Source organism: Halichondria panicea, chromosome 10 (genome assembly GCF_963675165.1).
Source record: "Halichondria panicea chromosome 10, odHalPani1.1, whole genome shotgun sequence".
Taxonomy (NCBI): domain Eukaryota; kingdom Metazoa; phylum Porifera; class Demospongiae; order Suberitida; family Halichondriidae; genus Halichondria; species Halichondria panicea.
Genome location: NC_087386.1, coordinates 1,267,511 through 1,287,177, shown reverse-complemented (window position 1 = coordinate 1,287,177; position 19,667 = coordinate 1,267,511). Strand labels below are relative to the sequence as shown.

The following is a 19,667-nucleotide window of genomic DNA, read 5'->3' as shown; positions in this document are numbered from 1 at the left end:
GCTTTTATATTGCGCATGCGCATGCGCAAAGCACACACATTCCTCCCTAAAACGAGTCATGACAAATCTCCAAGACAAAATCAGAGCCTATTCGGAGAACAAATAGACTCTAGCAACCAGCTCAGCTCAGGATCAACAAAAGATTAGCACGATGGAAACATCTCCCGGAAAAATGTGGAGTAAGTTCCCACCAATTAAATGAATGTTGCAAGCTGTGCTTATGTTGCGAATCAATTTGGAATTGTTCGAATTTGAGGGGAGCTTAAAAATGGAAGCTTAATGGAAACAGAAGGCTATCTGATGGCTAAAAGCATGATTTATAGAAGCCAGACCCTATAAAAGAGTTGTGTTGACCGTGCCAATATAGTGGCGCTCTAAGTAGCTGATAAGTGTTTGTAGTATGCTGTGAAACCGCACAGCTAATTACAGCGAATAACGGACAAGCTGATGCAGGAGGTTTTTTCTGCTATTCGGAGGTGTCCTTTATTGGGGGTTACACCATAATTATAAGGTTATATTACCCTAAATGTGTTTAATAAGGTATTTTGTAGAGATAATGACCTCAAATACACAAATAATATGATGAAACTAAATCAGTATAATTATACGTATACATATACTGATTCAGTTTATCATACTTGTGATTCATACTCGTGATTCAATCAATACTATGTATACTGATTCAGTTCATCAATTCAGTTTCTGAAATCAACACACACATGTTTCTGGCACCATTATATAATAGGTATTCAACTGCAAAAGGATCAACAGTACACTGTGACATTCCCTAGACAGATACATTTGTCAAGTGCAATGCTCTGCTTGGACAGTTTGGGTCCCCGTTGTTTTTTTGACTGTCTCGTTGAAGTACATGTTGTCGAGAATGGAATGGATCATTTAATTGGAGTACTCGCTGGACTTGGTAATTATAAAGTAAATCCTACTTTGCAGTGCAATATCAATATCAAGTTGGACCCTTCTCAACCTGTCAACTTCTATGTGAGGACTGCTACTATACCATACGATAGCGCAGCGAGACTTGTCATATTTGGAACCAAACTCTCAACGACTTCACTCGCTGTACAAATTGTAGGTTATTTTGACTAACCAGTTGCACTCAAACATTTTTAGTTGTGAATTTCAAGAGACTGAAATGTACTGTACCTCTGCAATAATTTCATTGCAGTATTATGATTTATAATCAGTTATACCAAGTGGCTAGAATGAACTGAAGAGCTAGTGCATGATGCATATGGGCTAGCTTCCTTTAATATAATAAATTATACACAACTATACATTATTGTACATATATATCAGTACTTACCAGTGCATGTAGTACCAGCTAGGCCCTGCCATATTATGCTGGCATAATAGGTTAGATCATGATCATTATGCTGGTCAGTTTTGTGCAAAAACTCCTCTGCTGCTATCTGAACGTGTTTTCTTTCTTAAATGCCTCCTTTACATCTATTGTATAGTGTTGAATCCATGATTGCCTATAGTGGCTAGCGTTTACAGTACAGTAATAGATATCTAGCTATAATGAGCTCTACCAGGCTCTGAGGGTCAAATTATGTTAGTGCCCTATTATTCAACTCCTTATTATTCCTATTATTTTAGTACGCTGTAGCATAATTTGCCAAGCCTATATCCATGACCGTGCGTCCTCGAGGTAAAGACGCGGGTTGCAGAAAATTATTAAGAGTAGAACATGCACACACCATGTGGCAGCTGAGCACTTATTTCAGAAACACGGGCCTAATATATATTATAGGCGGACAGTTGATCAGGAACACATTGCATCTTAACAGGGCCTAATAATAACATCATTGAAGGAAAACACAAACTATGCACCACACGACGAATACACGAGCAATAAAAAGGTTGAAAATGCAAATAACTCCACTCACTAAAGCTGCATGTCCTATCATACTAGAGGTGTCTCTTTGTTTGTATTTCTTTTAACATAATCTTCCATTCCTACGTTTCCCAGTATATTCTCAAATGGGTTAAATTCTCCAATACTTGGCAATCTTTGCAACAGAGGATCATTTTTGTTCACTCCCGACTGTGTTGCTTGTACTCTCGAGTATAGGGCTGTGGTTTGGGCGGTGGTGGTAGCCGTTTCTTTTGATAGTTCAGTGGTACTTGTGGTATGGATAATGGAATATCTTGAGCAAACTTCGGAGATCTTGGTCCAGCAGGTCTCTTCAAGTCTTTGCTAGTGTAGGTCATGTGTTGGTATCCATAGTTGTAGAATGGGTTAGAGTACTGTGTGTGTGTGTCCTGTATACCAGAAGCCTGCATTTGGAAATTGGGAGAACTGGAGGATCCACGATTATAGCCGTAGGGGCTAGCAATGGCTGAACTCATTTCAGGAGCACTGCCCTTTCGCACATGTAGGTTTGTCTCTGCTTGACTGCGTATCAGTTACTTGTGTAGTTGCTGTAGTGGTATAGTGGAAATAAGAGGTTGCGGTAACTCAGGGGACTGGGTTTCAATCAGAGCCGATGCATTCGATTGTTCTCATCTTCTTCACCAGTTTCTGTTTGCCCTCTTTGTGTCTGTGGTATATGGGATCACTGAGGGAGGCTTGCAGTGGACCTGTACAGGAAGGGGGGGGTTAAAGATATGGTAGTAGTAGTTACATCAGAAAATATTGTTTTGAAAGGAAGGCCACAACGTTGTGGATTTTCATGTTGGTCCTATTAGTGCAAAGTGTTTTGCTCCAATAGGGAACACTTCCTGTTAGCTTTTACCACACTCATGATTATGTACTAATTTAAAGCTTCAATCAACTGCTATAATTATGGGTCATGATGAAACAAGTCAAACGTCTATTACTGTATGAAGGCTTGAAAAAGGACAGTAATCTAGTACCTTAGCCTCGATTCCAGGCCGCTGAGAAAGGCGGCCTGGTATACCGTATAGCGGGTATATTTCGAGGGTATAAATTTTCGCGGATGGACCATTACAAAGGATTTCGCGGATTTTATTTTCGTGGTCTGAGTTCCAGCCTTTTGGCGCATGCGCACATCAACATGCAGCTGTACCTCCACACCCGTTAGCCTCGAATCCAGGCCTAGCCTATAACGGTGAGGCACCTCTTATTGTCGATAGGTGTGGTCAATAATACTGAACACGCCTACTATTCAATAAAGATGTAAATTTTCGTGGGTATAAATTTTCGCGGTAGAGGCTCAATCCGCGAAAACCGCGAACATTTATACCCTCGAAATATACCCGCTATACGGTACACTGTTTACGCATGCGCCAGAATTACCAAGAATCTTGGTAATCGTAAATTGTAGTATATTTATCAGTATTCTTATTCCGCATTTAGTTGTAAAACATTGATATCCGTTTCATTTATAATGATGTCATTGAAAAAAGAAATCTAGTCCAAGTTGTGTAATGGCTGCTACCTTCTCTTCTGCTCTCGCGTACAAGTTATCCTGTGTTGGAAAACCAGGTCTAGTCTTGAAAGACAAGCAGCTGGAGGTGTTGAAGTGTCTGTACGCTGGTGTTTATGTGGGTACCGTACCGACCGGCTATGGCAAGTCCCAGAGCAAGTCCATCTGCTTTCCAGACACTCCCTTTCTTGATTGATGTGAAGCTTGACAGGACCAGTGCACCTCTCTCTGAAAGAAGTGTTGTGATGAAAGAAGTGTTGTGATGGTGATTTCTCCTCTTGTTTCTCTGAGTGAAGCCATCTTCAAAGTGTTAGTGTGTCTGTTCGATGTTCAGTGCCATTCTCTCTGGAAGGAAGTATTGTTGTGACATTTGCCGAAAATTGGTCACAGAGTAAGTACGCGGTATCTGATCCGAGAACTGTGTGGCCTGAATGTGTCTACAATCCGAGGGACTTGTGTGTATCCGATCCGAGGGACTTGTTGCTTGAGTGTGTATCCGGACTTGTTGCTTGAGTGTGTATTAATGGATAGTGCTTCAATGGTAAATCTATTGTGTGAATCAATAAGTAGTCCTCACATTATGTTACGTCACAGCCACTGTACTTATCCACATTTATTTTTTAACCACAGGTTTAACTAATTTCTTATGAGATTAACTTGTCGCCTGAGTGTGTATCCGATCCGAGCCTCAAGTTAATGAATAAATCTACAGAGCTGATGTTTTACTTAGCTGTCTCTGTCTACAGTATATACAGAGAGGTAGCCTCTCCTTTTTCTTTTTTCTGTTCTTTATCACAATAAGATAAAATACTGTTTTAACGTTCAATGAGATAAAATATGGTGAATAATAAATTATTCAATAGACTCGCAAGCCACTCCCTTTTCTCTGATTGGACGGGGGCGGGAGAAAAGGGACTGGTGACTCTGGGACACATTTTGTGTCTCTACCAGAATTTGGGTAGAGATTATTCATTGATTTTTCCACGTGATCCAAAAATTGCGTGAGGTTAAGTAGAATTGCGTAGCCTGCAAAAGTGATCGCGGGCTTCTTAGCTACAGTTTAAGAATGGATGCTAGTGCTAGAAAAGAGAAGATGATGGAGTAATAACATCATCAGGCATTCAGCTAGGATATAGTCATCTAAGACACCAGCAGAGATTAGCTTGTTTTAGTTTTACGTGATGAGAACTGGCAGCCGAAAGTCATTGGTTGCCTAAAGCTTTTAATAACCTGTACAATACAAGACAGATAATGGCAGATGGCAGCAGTTGAATTGAGAGTAGTCAGACTTGTACAAGCTGTCTTAAATCGCTGCCACTCCTCGGTTCAAAGAAGGACTGCCAAGATTTCTACGTTCATCAGCTGTTCCATGCTAATCCACAAGTTGTGGCACAACAGACACTGGTACAAGGATCTATAAAATCAAAAGGCTGGCTAGATAGATCTGTATACTTGTCTTCTGTGTGTCTTTAGCTTTTGACGCATCTGATTTACGCAAGCTGTAGCCCAGAGTCACCAGTCCCTTTTCTCCCGCCCCCGTCCAATCAGAGAAAAGGGAGTGGCTTGCGAGTCTAACTATTCAAGGGGCTGGAGTCGAGGCTACTAGTACCTATACATACCTTGCCGAGCAATGATCCAGTGAGAACAGGGGGCGGGGTCATGACCATGGGTCGAGGGATTTCCCCCTCACTGGCACTCTTATTCATGGGCAGTGAGTGAGTCTTCGTACACACACACACACTAATATCATTATAATATCGTAGTTAAAAACACAAACTAAATGCAGCGTTTTCATGCACTCACGCACAACCACACAGAGTATAATTTATGAAGCAGTACCATGAACAGTTCACTTACTACAGTAGAACCTCGATTATCCGGCCCTCGATTATCCGGAACCTCGATTATCCGGCTTGACTTTTTTTTATTTTATCAGATTACATAATTCATAAAATGGGCGTGTCCCTAAAATGCGCATGCGCGTTGCAGTTGTTACCATGGAGACATGCCTGCTTTTCTTTTGCGCATGCGCAGACAACCATGTGACACTGCTGTTCATCAATAAAGTGGGTGGATCAAGGCGTGGTTTATCTATTCGATTATCCGGCATATTCACTTATCCGGCCTGCTTCTGGAACCAAGGTGTCCGGATAATCGAGGTTCTACTGTATTCTCTTCCATACGATCTTTGCCTGCAAAAAAACAGAAATAAAACGTGATTAATTAATTAATAGTGCATTTACACGGGTACAATGAAGCAATTACAAATATGGTAATGGCTATGAATGACATTAATATCACATGACAAAAGCAAACAAAGAAAGCTACAAAACAGGAAAGAAGCCACTTGTGAATCTACTACAAAGTTATGGATGATCCTCCGTTTTTCCCAAGATGCGGTAGAGGTCGCCATAACAGACATCATCGCCGCGGTCCACACCACCCACACCATCCTCACGGACCTCTTGGACACCCACACGGACCTCCCGGACACCCACACCACCCTCACGGTCCTCCTGGACACCCACACCACCCTCACGGTCCTACCGGACATCCCCACGGGCCTCATGGACATCCACACCACCCCCATCATAGACCATGGTTTCCACCTCCACACCGCAGATGGCCTCCTCACCACTTTCCGCCACCAATGAATCCAGACTCTCCCGACCCCCCAATTGAACCTCTGCAACAACCAATCCTACCCCAATACCAACCACCAAGGAACCTGAGTCAGTCAACTGAAGCTGTGATACAAGGACTACATGTACTTCAAAACCAAGAACAACTAAAAAATCCGAGTCACTCAACTGAAGCTGCAGCAATACAAGGACTACATGTACTTCAAAACCAACAACCAAAAAGCCCGAGTCAGCCAGCGATACAAGGACTACTCAGAACCGATCACAACCAAGAAACCGAAATCCAAAGTCACTCAACTGAAGCTATGCAACAACTCATACTTCAATACAGGCAACAACTAATACTTCAACACGGGCCACCACAAGACACACCAAGACAACTGCAGCCTAGAGCACAACCCCCAGAAGTGAGGCCACAACCAGAGCGAAGGGGGGGCTTTGAGTGTGATTTTGTTGAGGAGCCCCCAGACTCTTTCCCCCAATGGGAATGCCCTGTGTGTTTATTTGCCGCACGAGAGCCTCATCAAGCTACGTGTTGTGGATATAGTTTCTGTAAAGGCTGTATAGGAAGAGTCAAAAGAGACAATAAATCGTGTCCAACTTGCAACGAGAGAGAGTTTCAAACCTTCCACAACAAAGGGCTAGAAAGGTCGTTGTATGGGTTCAAAGTGCACTGTACAAATAGAGCTGATGGCTGCGGATGGAATGGAGAGCTCCGAGAATTAGAAAATCATTTAGAACAAGTACACAACTAGGAATATAGTCTACTTAGAATTTGGGGGTGTATGCAGCAAATAACTAATAATGTATTCATGATTTTTGCTGAAATGTTTGTTACAAACCATATTTTTATAGCTAAATTCTAAGTGCATGATAAGTATAGGATATACCACACCTAAGAGGAGGATATGCACCCATATATCCTCCGCTACCGTGGTTACTCCGAGGCGGAGCCGAGGGGTATGTAACCACGGTAGCGGAGGATATATAGGGTGCATATCCTCCGAGTAGGTGTGGCATATCTGACTTATACCACGTGACCGCATCACTATAAAAGGACCTCCCCCTAGCAACAATTCAATCACGATGCAGACTGCAAAAAAGAACAAGACTATGCCCGATTTTGCAGCCGTCAAAGAGCTAGTTGAGCAACATGTTGACTCCTACAGATGCTCAAGAGCTTCCTTGGTCCAAGCGTTGACCATTCGACGTCCCTTACTGGAGTTGCAAGCTCTTCTTGGATAAAATGTATCTAAACCGCGCCCATGGACCCATGGAAGCTTAGCCATCTTGTTGGAGAGCACCTTCCGTGTTTCTGCCGTTGCTTTGAGTCTTAGTACCGTCAAGCATGGCTCTTTTCTCTTTGCTTACTTTCTTGAACAAATGAAAAAACTAAAAAACAACTTGAAAAACTGTGCATGCCTGGGGCTGTATGCTAATATTCTATATATCCTACAGCTGTTGACCAATGAGATCAATTTGTGGTGACGTAAGTGTGGTATAAGATGAATTCATAAACGAGCACGCCACACAGACTCTAATGTATTCATGACTTCAGCTAAAGTGTTAGTGCAAATCAACTAAATAGTTACATGAAGGATCAGGGTATTCATAAATACTAGGAAGGACGAGCAGACTCTGTATAAAAGGAGTGAGTGATATCTTAGACTTAGGCCACTCCAAATGGACTGTAGTTTCCCGTCCAAACAAAGTGAGGCCACAACCAGACCAAAACGAAGTCAAGGTCCTCACGATCGCAAAACCCAACGGCAGATGTGTGGAGGAAAGGCGAGATTGTTGACGAAGATAGTTACATGCAAAAATGAAAAAAACAAGACAACAGATGAAGAAAGCAGTGCTAATTATTAGTTAAGAAGTTAAATATGAATAATCGTTTTAGTTAATAATTTGTACCAACCCTCTTCCTCATTTTGCGTCCACTTTCATTTAGTGGCGGCCAACTAAGAATATAGTTTACTTAGAATTGTGGGGTGTATGTATATAAGAACAAGTGATTTGTGTCAGCAGAAATGTTTGTACACTCATAATTAGGATAGACTCCTACGAGTAGAATATGCATTTATGCAACCATTAAGATGCATAATTATACTACGAGTAAGGTAGTCTAACTTCCTTACGCATGCGCGAGGCGTGGTTACAAAAAACTAGGTGTGGATGCGTAGCAACATAATTTAGCTGGACGAGCTGGAGCATGAGAGACACCCGGGCCAGTTGAGAGAAAAAGACGGAAGACAATGAAATGAAACAAAAATTGACAAGAGAGCTCCGAGAATTAGTACATTGTAGAACAAGTACACACAATCTAGAAATATAGTCTACTTACAATTTTGGGGTGTAACCAATATAAGGAGCTAGCATAAATGTATTCAGGTGTTTGTGCACCCATATTTTGTAGCTAATTCATTAATGCTAGGAATGCTGGGAATGCTGAGCATGGCCACACAGGCTCTGTATACAATGAGTTAGTGATATCCTACCTATCACACTAGCTTGCTTGACTAAAAAAAAGTAAACATAGCAAGGCATAATAATTATGAGTTCACGATCTGAAGCTATAAAGGAGGCAAGTCGAAGGCATTGGCTTAGGAAAGACACTGATCCAGGAGCTTCAGCCTAACACCATTATCAGGAGGCATGATTACTTATGAGGAAGACAAAAAAAAAGAAGACGGAAGACAATGAAATGAAACAAAAATGGAAAAGAAAGCTCCGAGAATTAGCACATTGTAGAACAATTTAAGTACACAAAATCTAGAATTTTGGGGTGTAACCAATAATAAGGAGCTAGCATAAGTGTATTCAGGTGTTAGTGCACCAATATTTTGTAGCTAATTCGTTAATGCTAGGAATGCTGGGAATGCTGAGCAATGGCCACACAGGCTCTGTATAAAAGGAGTGAGTGACATCCTACCTATCACACTAGCTTGCTTGACTAAAAAAAAAGGTAAACATAGCAAGGCATAATAATTATGTATTCTCGATCTAAACTTGCAATGACAAAGGACTGGACTAAGGGAAAACCTCCAGGAGCTTCAGCCTCAACAATTCAAGTAAGCAAGAAAAGCAAAAAAAAAAAAAAACTGCTAAAGTACGTACAGTACCTGAAGTACCTAAGGGAGAAAAGAAGAAAGGCTCTGATGAAAAGAAAGGCAAACCTAGAAAACGAAAAAGAGAATCCCAGGAACTAAGTGGTGACGAAGAGGCACAAGAGAGTGAAAAAAGCGAACCACAACAAAAACGTCAATGTACCGGGACAATTTACGACACCAGCGAGTCCACTGTACATATAACGAACACGGCTAGAGTGCCTAGTGCTGAGAAGGAACCAAAAGACTCTGAGAAAGAACCAAAAGACTCTGAGGAAACAGTGACTTAATTAGACTGAGTACTCCGGAAGAACGAACAGTATTTATGATAAACAGCAGATAATTAGTATTAACCTTTTTTCTCATTTTGCGTCCACTTTCTTTTATTTGGCCACCGAGTTTCTGAGAAATGAATAAAGAGTATAATGACTTCACTATAATAATTATTATTGCAAGTAATAACTTAATTACTACATATACTGTTGAGCTGATGAACTTCTCAAAATTCACCTTATACTTAACTTGTCAGTACCGTACCTACAAACAACAGGATCGAGTCACTATTAACACAGCATCACCATGAATACCGTATAGCAGATATAAACTTTCATAGAAAGTCTGTTAGAAAAGTTTTTGCGGATTTAATTTTCACGGAATAGCAGCCTTTTTGCAGTATGCCATGCGATATAAAATGTATGGGTAAAAATGTTCGCGGTACACCCTGATACAGTACATTGTACATGGAAATCAGTAGTACACACAGAATCAGTGAACAAAACATAAGAGTACGATTTCTTAGTTAACACATACCGTATAGCGCTTAATTTTGGCTGTTTTCGAGGGTTAGCAATCGTACACGAAAATTGTTCAACAAATATACATGTAGCTAAAGCAACGTGCATTGACATACCAAGAAGTGCGAAATTAATCCAACGAAAAGTTTTTAGAGGCAGTTCCACAAAGTTAACTGTCTCGAAAATTTTGCGCTATATGGTATTCCTTTTAGACCTATAGTAATACGTACTACATGTACAGACATGACAAGTTGTATTGACTGCATTTATTCGATTTGTCCCCACCACCAGGGAGGGGGAGGAAGGGGACTATTAACTACGCACTTGAATGCATCGCCACTCACCATACATTCCGATGGCTAGGAGCCCGATAATGAATACTACGAATCAATAGTGTCAGACAGAGGAGGTCCTTGGGTCGTCTGAGAGAGAGAGAGAGAGAGAGAGGACAAATTACAGTGCGATGATGCATGATCGCAGTGCTCACCTCGCTTTTGAATTGATGAGACCTTTGAAGTGTGGATAATATTTCAGAGGCTTTCCTGCATTAAATCCTAACAACTTAATGAACATGATTTTGAACCTGCTAGTATAATAGACTATAAAGTACCTTGTTCCTTGTAAATTCCCCGAGTTTCATCAATTTAGTCTCCCCTGCAACCACTACTAGTGCAGCAGCCACACAAGAAACTGTTCTGATCTTCTTAATTAGGCCACTGTTAGGGTTCCAGCTAGTATTCTCATCTGAAACAAGTATGCAACTAACAGTGGCCTTATAGAGCTATAAAATTATAGCTGGTACAGGTGTTCTGATGCTATTATATCGCACATGCGCAAAGTAACGCCTATTGAGTCTGTGCATATATAGATACAAGAAAGAAAGGGATAGACAACGCCCCACGTGATGCTAGGTGGAGGCGAGTTGCGCTCAAGAAAGTACACAATGATCCCTATATCTGCTTATTTTTCTCGTAGGGGGCCTAAAAGAAAAATTCAAAGCAATCAGTACACCCAGCACTACTGATAGCTACAGTTGCTATGTTAGTGCCGAGCTTTCTTTTATTCAGCTTGATTTGTGTGAAAAAACACCGATTTGTCAGTTTATGTACTTATACAGTAGACTCTCGTTAATCTGGCCACCCTTGGGACCATGCAGCTTGGCCGGAATAGCGAGGTGGCCGTACTTCAGATAATTAGCCGCGGCTTAAAAATGACCTTACCTCTAATCTAATCACTGATTTGCAGTTCTTGTCTCGAGGATAATGAAAGATAATGAATCATTCTGCTCTCTATTTAAGTGTAATCCAATTTTATTTACTAAACCACACCCAAAACATCATATCCGGCCGTAATACACATAAAATCACATTGAAAACGTTATTTGGGACAGCCTAGCCAGCACTGGCCGGTAAACGGAATAGCGAGTGGCCGTACTTCAGGGTGAGTTTTGTGCAGTAAACATAGAGGTAGCATTCCGTGCCAAACCAAATGGCCGGTATATCGAGGTGGCCGTACTTCAGAGAGCCGGAATAGCGAGAGTCTACTGTATCTCCAATATGAAATAATTTTATAACATGTAGCTACGTTTCACAGAATTAAAGTGTGTTTATAACTGCATGGAACAAAGCATATTTTCCAGCTCTCAATGCAGTGAAGTAGTAGCAGCACCATGAAACGTTTGTCCGAAGTCCAGAAAGTTTGCGTACCTCTCCTGCTCTTACTGTACATGGTAATCTAGTTTGAAGTGCTCTGATCAAAGAGATGGAATTTGAAGGACTTGGGAATAGACCTGTTATTGTTTGTAGAGTGTACTGACACCCCCTTTGGAGCTCACTTTCTCATCACTTTGCATATAGTAGCTCTAAAAGATTAATAGCCTATGTCTAAGTGTATCTGGTGTCTCCTTAAATCCAGAAGGTTAGCCAAGGTCAAAGTTCGCTAATTGACTCAATACTCTCATAAATTGGCCGCCCTTCCAGGATAGTGCAGTGGTAGCCTCGATTCAAGGCCGTATTTTAATAGGCTAGTGCAGTTGTACCTAGAATCAGACTGACTATGGTTGTACTGAGGCTAAGTGGCTAATGATGAGCCACTTAGCTTGAGCTAAAGAAGAAGTTCCTTATTATAATTGTCCCTTCCAGGACTCTGCAAATAACTGCTATGCTATGTGTGCGTGTATATCAATGCTGAATCATTTTCTCATACAAGTAGCTGCAACACAACACAATACAGAATTGTTCTCGTGTGTGGGGGGGAGTACGTGTTTTATAACAGAATGTTAAACATGCAGGGTGTGTGGTGATAGAAACAGTGAACTATTGATGAGGGGGTTTAATTAATGTCCGACGGGATCCACTGACTCCACCATCATCATAGAGTTTCTGCATGCATAAAAAGTTACAACTAACATTAAATTGTTCTGACATAACAAAGATGCGCACGAGTTCTATCACCATATCTTATCAACTATTTATAACTAAGAATGCGTGCGTACCCCACAGTAGTACAACATTAAAAAAGTATAAGCCTCACCTCAGGATATGTACGTGCCTCTGATTTGAAAGAAGACAATCCTGTCAACACAATTGAGTGAATACCTACGTAAGCATGGCTACAATACTCCTAGCCTCCTCATAGGCCTTGAGAAAAGTGCATGCAGCCTGAGATCGAGGCTACAATACCTCTAGGTACTAGGTACTAGAGAAATCATAAATACTCCATAATTAACTGCATGCGACAGAAAAATTATAACGCCACGCCCATCTTGAATGAATTAGTAAACTCTGACCTCGGCTAACCTTCTGTCTTTTAATGGCTAGTCACTACTAGTATATTTAGTAATGACTGAATAAAATAATAATGTGTATTCCAGTCCTGTCTTCTCTTCTTGAACTTCTCTTGCTTCTTGATGTTCCTCTTAGGTATTTCACTTTCATTATTGAGAAAAGAAGGCTGGTGAAGGAACCTCAATTCCCTGAGTGAAGTGCGGCCTGGGATCGAGACTATTGAGGAGTATAATATACTTCTGTCCAACGACCACTTATATATTTAATATCTTCAACAAGATTACAGGACGATGACAAATTAATCAACGTCACATTTATCTTATCATTAATGTACTACTGTAATGAAAAAAGAAAGGGAATCAAAACTAAAAAACATTTGCAATGTGAACGTTGCTAGGATTGCCAGGAAAAGAAAAGCGCGAAAAAGCGAAGAAACAAGAAATTCGGCGAGTGCATAACTCCAATCCGTTACAACGTCATGAACATGTACAGCCGAGTGGCCTACTGTTGAAATACAGGTTGGGTAAAAATGAACCGAGAACTAAGAATTCACAATCATCCACCTACACATCCAACACTTGCATGTTTGCTCAACACTGTAAGGGAAAACATCACAAACACATTATATAGCTTGCTTATAACAATGAAAATTACTGAAGGATTGGCCAGGAAAAGCACAAAAAAATATTGCTTGAAACAGTACATGCGAATGACGTTGTAACGGATTGGAGTTATGCACTCGCCGAATTTCTTGTTTCTTCGCTTTTTCGCGCTTTTCTTTTCCTGGCAATCCTAGCAACGTTCACATTGCAAATGTTTTTTAGTTTTGATAATTATATAGTGTTGATAAAGAATCGATGTAAAGGAGGTAATTAAAGAAGAAAACACGTTCAGCCAGACAGCAGCAGAGGACCGTTGCATATTTGCACAAAACTAACCAGCATAATGATCATGATCTAACCTATTATGCTGGCATAATTTGGCAGGGCCTAGCTGGTACTATACATGCACTGGTAGGTACTGATATATATGTACAATAATTTTTTTAAAGGAAGCTAGGCATAATTATGCATCATGCACTCATTAAGCCACTTGGTATAACATAATACTGCAAATTGCAGTGCAATGAAGCTAAAATTATTGCAGAGATATAGTACTTCAACTCGGTCTCTTGAAAATTCACATGACATTTTACAACTAAAAATGTTCAAGTGCAACTGGTTAGTCAAAATAACCTACAATTTGTACAGCTAGTGGACTCTTTGAGAGTTTGATTCCAGGCGCTCCTCCGTAAGTATTGTATGGCAGAGGAGCGGTCTTCACATAGAAGTTGACAGGTCGAGAAGGGTCCAACTTGATATTGATATTGCACTGCAAAATAGGATTTACTTGACTATTACCATGACCAGCAAGTACTCCAATTAAATGGTCTGTTCCATTCTCAACAACATGTACCTCAACGAGACAGTCAAAAAAACAACGGGGACCCAAACTGTCCAAGCAGAGCATTGCACTTGACAAATGTATCTGTCTAGGGAATGTCGCAGTGTACGATTGATCTTTTATCAGTCGAATACCTAATGGTGCCAGGTAAAAAGAAACATGATAATAAATTATTATTTATAATTAGATTAGCTACGTATAATTATTGTACGCTGGTTATTTCCAGGCACTAAATTTTCATGGATACCGGAAGTAAACCATGATTCTCAAATTTTCGAGGTTCGAGGGGTAAATCTGCAAAAACTGCAAAAATGTAGTGCCTCGAAAGCAACCTGCTATACGATATATCAGGAGTTCATAAAGAGGAGTCCAACTATAATATAGCAGTTGTACAAACCACGTTTCAGTACAAGTACATATGTCATAACTGTCAAAGCACATCAGTGTGTGCGTAGGTGTATAGTGGTTATATTAGCTATTAGCACACGCACAAGCAGGAGCACATGAGGAGATGGAGCGTATTACTAGCATAGTTCTGGATTCACTATCATCTAACCACATTTTCTCTTTTGTAATGTGCTAAGTACTCTCTACAATGTGTTAATTGCTTCGCGGGAAGCGAGGCGAATAATCGTGCTTGTTGTATTTCTACCTGAATAATTATACAATGGTTTTGATGCAGATGTTCTGCGTGATTGTATATCATTGTTCTCACTATAGGCTATAGTGAGAGCACAATGATATACAGTAGACTCTCGCTATTCCGGCTCTCTGAAGTACGGCCCCTCGATATACCGGCCATTTGGTTTGGCACGGAATGCTACCTCTATGTTTACTGCACAAAATTCACCCTGAAGTACGGCCACTCGCTGTTCCGTTTACCGGCCAGTGCTGGCTGTCCCAAATAACGTTTTCAATGTAATTTTATATGTGTATGACGGCCGGATATGATGTTTTGGGTGTGGTTTAGTAAATAAAATTGGATTACACTTAAATAGAGAGCAGAATGATTCATTATCTTTCATTATCCTCGAGACAAGAACTGCAAATCAGTGATTAGATTCGAGGTAAGGTCGTTTTTAAGCCGCGGCTAATTATCTGAAGTACGGCCACCTCGCTATTCCGGCCAAGCTGCATGGTCCCAAGGGTGGCCAGATTAACGAGAGTCTACTGTACATTGTATAAAGTAGAGTGTGATCAGGTCCTCTGCTCCTCTGCTGGTGATGGTTGTAACTTGAGTCACTTTAGAATACAATTATAGAGCATACTGTTACAGTCGCATGCCCAGGAAACTTGGATATCTGCATGAAGGTGTGGTCTCCATGCAATCCGCAGTATATAAAAGCTCTTGAGCATATACGATGTTATCCAAGATGGTGCATGCGCAAGCAGTCGATACCCATCTTCAGTGCGGCCTGAAATCGAGGCTAACGGGTAACAGGTGGCCGGGCCACGCCCATGCAGTTACTTCTATCCTTGATCAAGCCATAGTAGATAGAATCCTGTTTCTATTAAGCTCCCATTAAGCTCCCCTCTTCTAAATTCGTTCATTGTCAACAATTGCAAATAATGCATTTTCGAGATTTATTTCGCAACATAATAATGAACACAACGCAGCTTGCAACATTCATTTAATTAATTGGGAACTTACTCCACATTCTTCCGGGAGATTCCATCATGCTAGTCGAGTCTTTTGTTGATGCTGAGCTGTGCTGCATGGCTGCTAGAGTCTATTTTTTGTCTTGGAGGAGGTTTGGAATGTGTATGTGTTACCACAGACCATAGATACACGAAAGAAAGGGATAGGCAACACCCAGCACTGAGTTGCTAAAAAGGGGCGTGTAATGAGCAAAAGGGGTGTGTGCACTCAAAATGTCAGTAAAGATATTAATAGTTTGTAGTATTATAGCAAACTGTGCTCTTAACGCCACTAATAAATACTAGTCTCATGAATCAGCCGCCGTTCTTTGGAACCAAAAGAACGGCGGCTGATTCATGAGACTACTAGGAGCATGCAGAGCATGTTTGGGGCGAGCGAGCAATTTTGTATTTGTTGTACAGTCATTTGGTACATTGTGGTAATTTTAAGTATATCTATTGTTTATATGAATCGAATGAAATGAACAGTGATTGTGAATAACCGAGTAGTCCATGTAGATACGACTTTCCTGTGCCAGCTGTATACCCGATTGCATTCTAGCCTTACCATGGCCACACTCACACGCTTGGCACTAGGTCTGAGGATTCTCAAGAGGAATGCAATGCACAATTGACCACGGAAAAACTGGATACCATGAGATAATTACCGCTAAGAAATGCAACCACTTATGCAGATTAACCGTCATAATTTAAACCTTTATAATCACTTCTTTATATCTACTACATGTACACACGATTAGACCAGATGATTGTGACCATCAAACAACAATTATTCTGTCAGAGTGGTGTAGGATTGTTGTCTTTGACTGTGCATGGTGTAACATGAAGTTGACTTACTAAGAGTGAAACATGCATAATTATATCTATGAGTGAAAGTTCAGCACGAAAGAGCTGGCTGTACAAACTAAGCAAGGAGATATTATCACTTTTTGCTGGACCCAAATTACAAGGCTATAGTATACTGTCAGTGTAAACAATCCTTAAAGCTACTCTGACCTGTTGTAAGCGTGCCTGTGTGGCCTCAGAAGTGTCCATCTGAGCTGGTCTGACCTGCCATAGTGCTGTATTGTCTAAAGGTGCCTGTGCAACTTCAGAAGTCTCCATCTGAGCTGCTCTGACCTGTCCTAGTGACTGGCCTCGATCTCTGTTTTGTCCTGTTGAGCTAGCAGGTTTATTATCACAAAAACACAAGACTTAGAAGTGAAACATGGCAAGTAAGCTGCTGTGACCTCCTGCAGGCGTGCCTGTGTGATTTTAGGCTCAGAAGGTCCCCATCTGAGCTGCTCTGACCTGCTGTAGGCGTGCTTGTAGCCTCAAGAGTCTCTGTGTCTTGTCTGAGCCTTTGTTCCTGAGTGTAGCTAGCTCTTGTGCCCATGCGCAGCTTTCACGTAAAAGTTGGTAAAGCGTCACGAGTACAAAAAACAAATATCGTGCCGGTCCATGACACACACACACACACACACACACACACAGACACACAGACAAAATTGCAACGTTCATCACTAGGAAGGGACTCGCTTCGCTCGCCCCAATAATGGCAGCCATGTTTTAAACATTGTTTATACTGTAGATGTAGATCTACTTCCAAGTGCAAAAGCATGGAGGCCTATGGTAGATCCAGTCAGTGCATACGTCTAGCATAAATAGCATACCTGAAGTGAGAGAATGGAGAGCTGAGCTTAAGAAAGGAGGTTTTGTGTTTATCGATGTCACAGCCACGCCCACCTCATAAGTTGCCATGTGCGTTGCTGTGGCAGTCATTTAAAGATGTCCGAATTGCGTAGGGTAAGAAAAGTGGAACCTGAGAGGTCATCTGCCTCTTGGAAGCGAACGCAATTCTGAGAAAAACGCCCATGGTCCGGGTTCTAGTCGACTAGAGGCTGTATCTAGAATCTTCTGAACATGTCTGTACAAGGAGGAAATGCTTTCCAAGAAAGTTACTTACTTACTTACTTAGGCCAATGTTAATCAATGTCTTGTTTCTGGTTACCTCCCTCCTCAAATTTCACTGCCTCATCAAAAAACTCATTATTATGACATCACTCCATTATTTTCATTAGCCACACCTACTTGTGGGTGTGTCACATGGTAAATAGCATACCGTATAGCGCGAAATTTTCGAGGGGCTTAATTTTCGTGGATTTCGTGGGTTAGCAATCCTACACGAAAATTAAGTCCACGAAAATCGTTCTTTACCTGCTATAACGTGCAAGATTTAAAGGCGTGGCTTCCGGTAAGCAATCATTCCGCGAACATTAGGGTAGTAAGATTTTCCTTTGTCATATTTGTGGTTTTATTGTATCCAGTGTGGTTATTTAATTAACAGGAAATGGGGTTTTACAGGAAGTGATGTCACAATAATGAATAATGATAACCTCCCTCCCTCACTAGTGGTAAGGTGATTTCCAAACCAGAAACAAGACATTGACGAACACTGGCCTTACTTACTAACTTACTTAGTCAGTCAGACGAAACGCGGTGAAATATGAAAATAGTGCAATTTTTCAAATTAGTAAAACCAGTAGGTTTTACATAGGATTGGCAGTGGGTTTGCCCGTGTTTAGCAATATTTCAATTATTTTGACTCATGTTCAAACTGTTCTATCTCTGCAGGGAAAGGCCACATCAAGGAACTGGCTAGACAGATAGTTTATTTAGCCTTTTCTCTCTTTGTATCTCTCATTTCATAATCCATGAACATTTTAATGAATGAATATTGTCATTTTAAAAATTGTACTATTTCGACGTTTCACCGCTCTTTGTCTGACTGACTATATAATAATAATAATAATAATTATGGTTTCTCAGCATACATACAGGTGACAAAAAAAAACAGGACAATATAGTGAGTGGACAGCTGAAGGCTAATCTGAAAACTAGTCAGATTGCCGTGTGAGATAGATTATAGAGAACAAGTGATTCACAAATGAACACTAATCATATGCATTGTGGAGCATCTACTGCAGGGACAGAGAAAATGAAAGGAACATATGTTGTAGGGGTCGAAATGAGTTACAAAGTGGGACCATAGAAATCGCTTGATCAGTGTCTTTATGCATTGGGATGATAGAGACATATCAATGGCCGGTAGGCAGTTCCACAGTCTGGGCAGACGGTTAAAATAGAAATGACGGTGTTGATTGAGGCTTGATCTGGTGTGTCGGAGGGTCAGCTTGTCGGATGACCTTGTGTTAGAACAGGATATTGAGACGAAATCAGTAATGCAGAAGCGATTAGTTTTGTTTTTAAATGAGTTAGCAAAGAACATTATGTCTGCCAGCTCGAAGGAATACATCAGAGGAAGTAACTTTAACTTCACTAGTCTTTCCTTGTAGTCACCATCAGAGTTGCCTAGGATAAACTTTGTTGCTCTCTTCTGAATATGCTCCAGAGCTTCAGTATCTTTGACCAGCATTGGTCTCCAAAGTTGTGAGCAATACAACAGCTGTGAGCGAACCAGTGACAGGTATAGCTTCTTCTTGGTATATACTGAGTTGGAAGATGAGAAAGTACGGCGGAGTAAACCTAGTTGTCTGTATGCCTTAGCAGAAATGCTGTCATAATGCTTGTGCCAGCCCAGATCCTGTTGCAGTATTATCCCTAGGTCTCTGTGACTCTCCTTTGGTGAGATCTGCCTCCCCGAAAGGAAGTAAGATGAGTTCATAAAGAGTGAGGGGTTTTTATAGAATTTCAACAACACACATTTTTGCAAATTAAAAGAAAGGTTCCATTTGTTGCTCCAATCATTCAGCATATCAAGGTCCGATTGTAGTTCAATTGTATCTGATGTTGATTTAATCTGATGAGAGCATTTGGTATCATC

General features: G+C 40.9%; 4 long non-coding RNA genes across 5 annotated transcripts; 2 read left to right on the top strand and 2 right to left on the bottom strand.

The window, feature by feature from the left end:
- Nucleotides 1-31: 31 nt before the first annotated feature.
- On the top strand, nucleotides 32-4,239 carry LOC135343216 (uncharacterized). The gene is made up of 3 exons (XR_010397100.1): nucleotides 32-179; nucleotides 746-3,954; nucleotides 4,044-4,239. It is a non-coding gene; the product is annotated as an uncharacterized LOC135343216 (long non-coding RNA).
- On the bottom strand, nucleotides 2,463-11,909 carry LOC135343215 (uncharacterized). Of its 2 annotated transcripts, none has more exons than XR_010397099.1 (7): nucleotides 10,567-11,909; nucleotides 10,444-10,498; nucleotides 10,301-10,378; nucleotides 9,517-9,564; nucleotides 5,271-5,605; nucleotides 5,033-5,153; nucleotides 2,463-2,604 (listed from the first exon to the last, which is right to left on the bottom strand). It is a non-coding gene; the product is annotated as an uncharacterized LOC135343215 (long non-coding RNA). The 2 variants fall into 2 exon arrangements; XR_010397098.1 differs by having other exon boundaries at nucleotides 10,444-10,510; nucleotides 10,567-11,908.
- On the top strand, nucleotides 4,994-9,235 carry LOC135343217 (uncharacterized). Its single transcript, XR_010397101.1, has 3 exons — nucleotides 4,994-5,128; nucleotides 5,231-9,020; nucleotides 9,079-9,235. It is a non-coding gene; the product is annotated as an uncharacterized LOC135343217 (long non-coding RNA).
- Nucleotides 11,910-13,891: 1,982 nt separating the features above from the next.
- LOC135343213 (uncharacterized) lies at nucleotides 13,892-17,371 on the bottom strand. Its single transcript, XR_010397096.1, has 2 exons — nucleotides 15,837-17,371; nucleotides 13,892-14,319 (listed from the first exon to the last, which is right to left on the bottom strand). It is a non-coding gene; the product is annotated as an uncharacterized LOC135343213 (long non-coding RNA).
- Nucleotides 17,372-19,667: the final 2,296 nt, after the last annotated feature.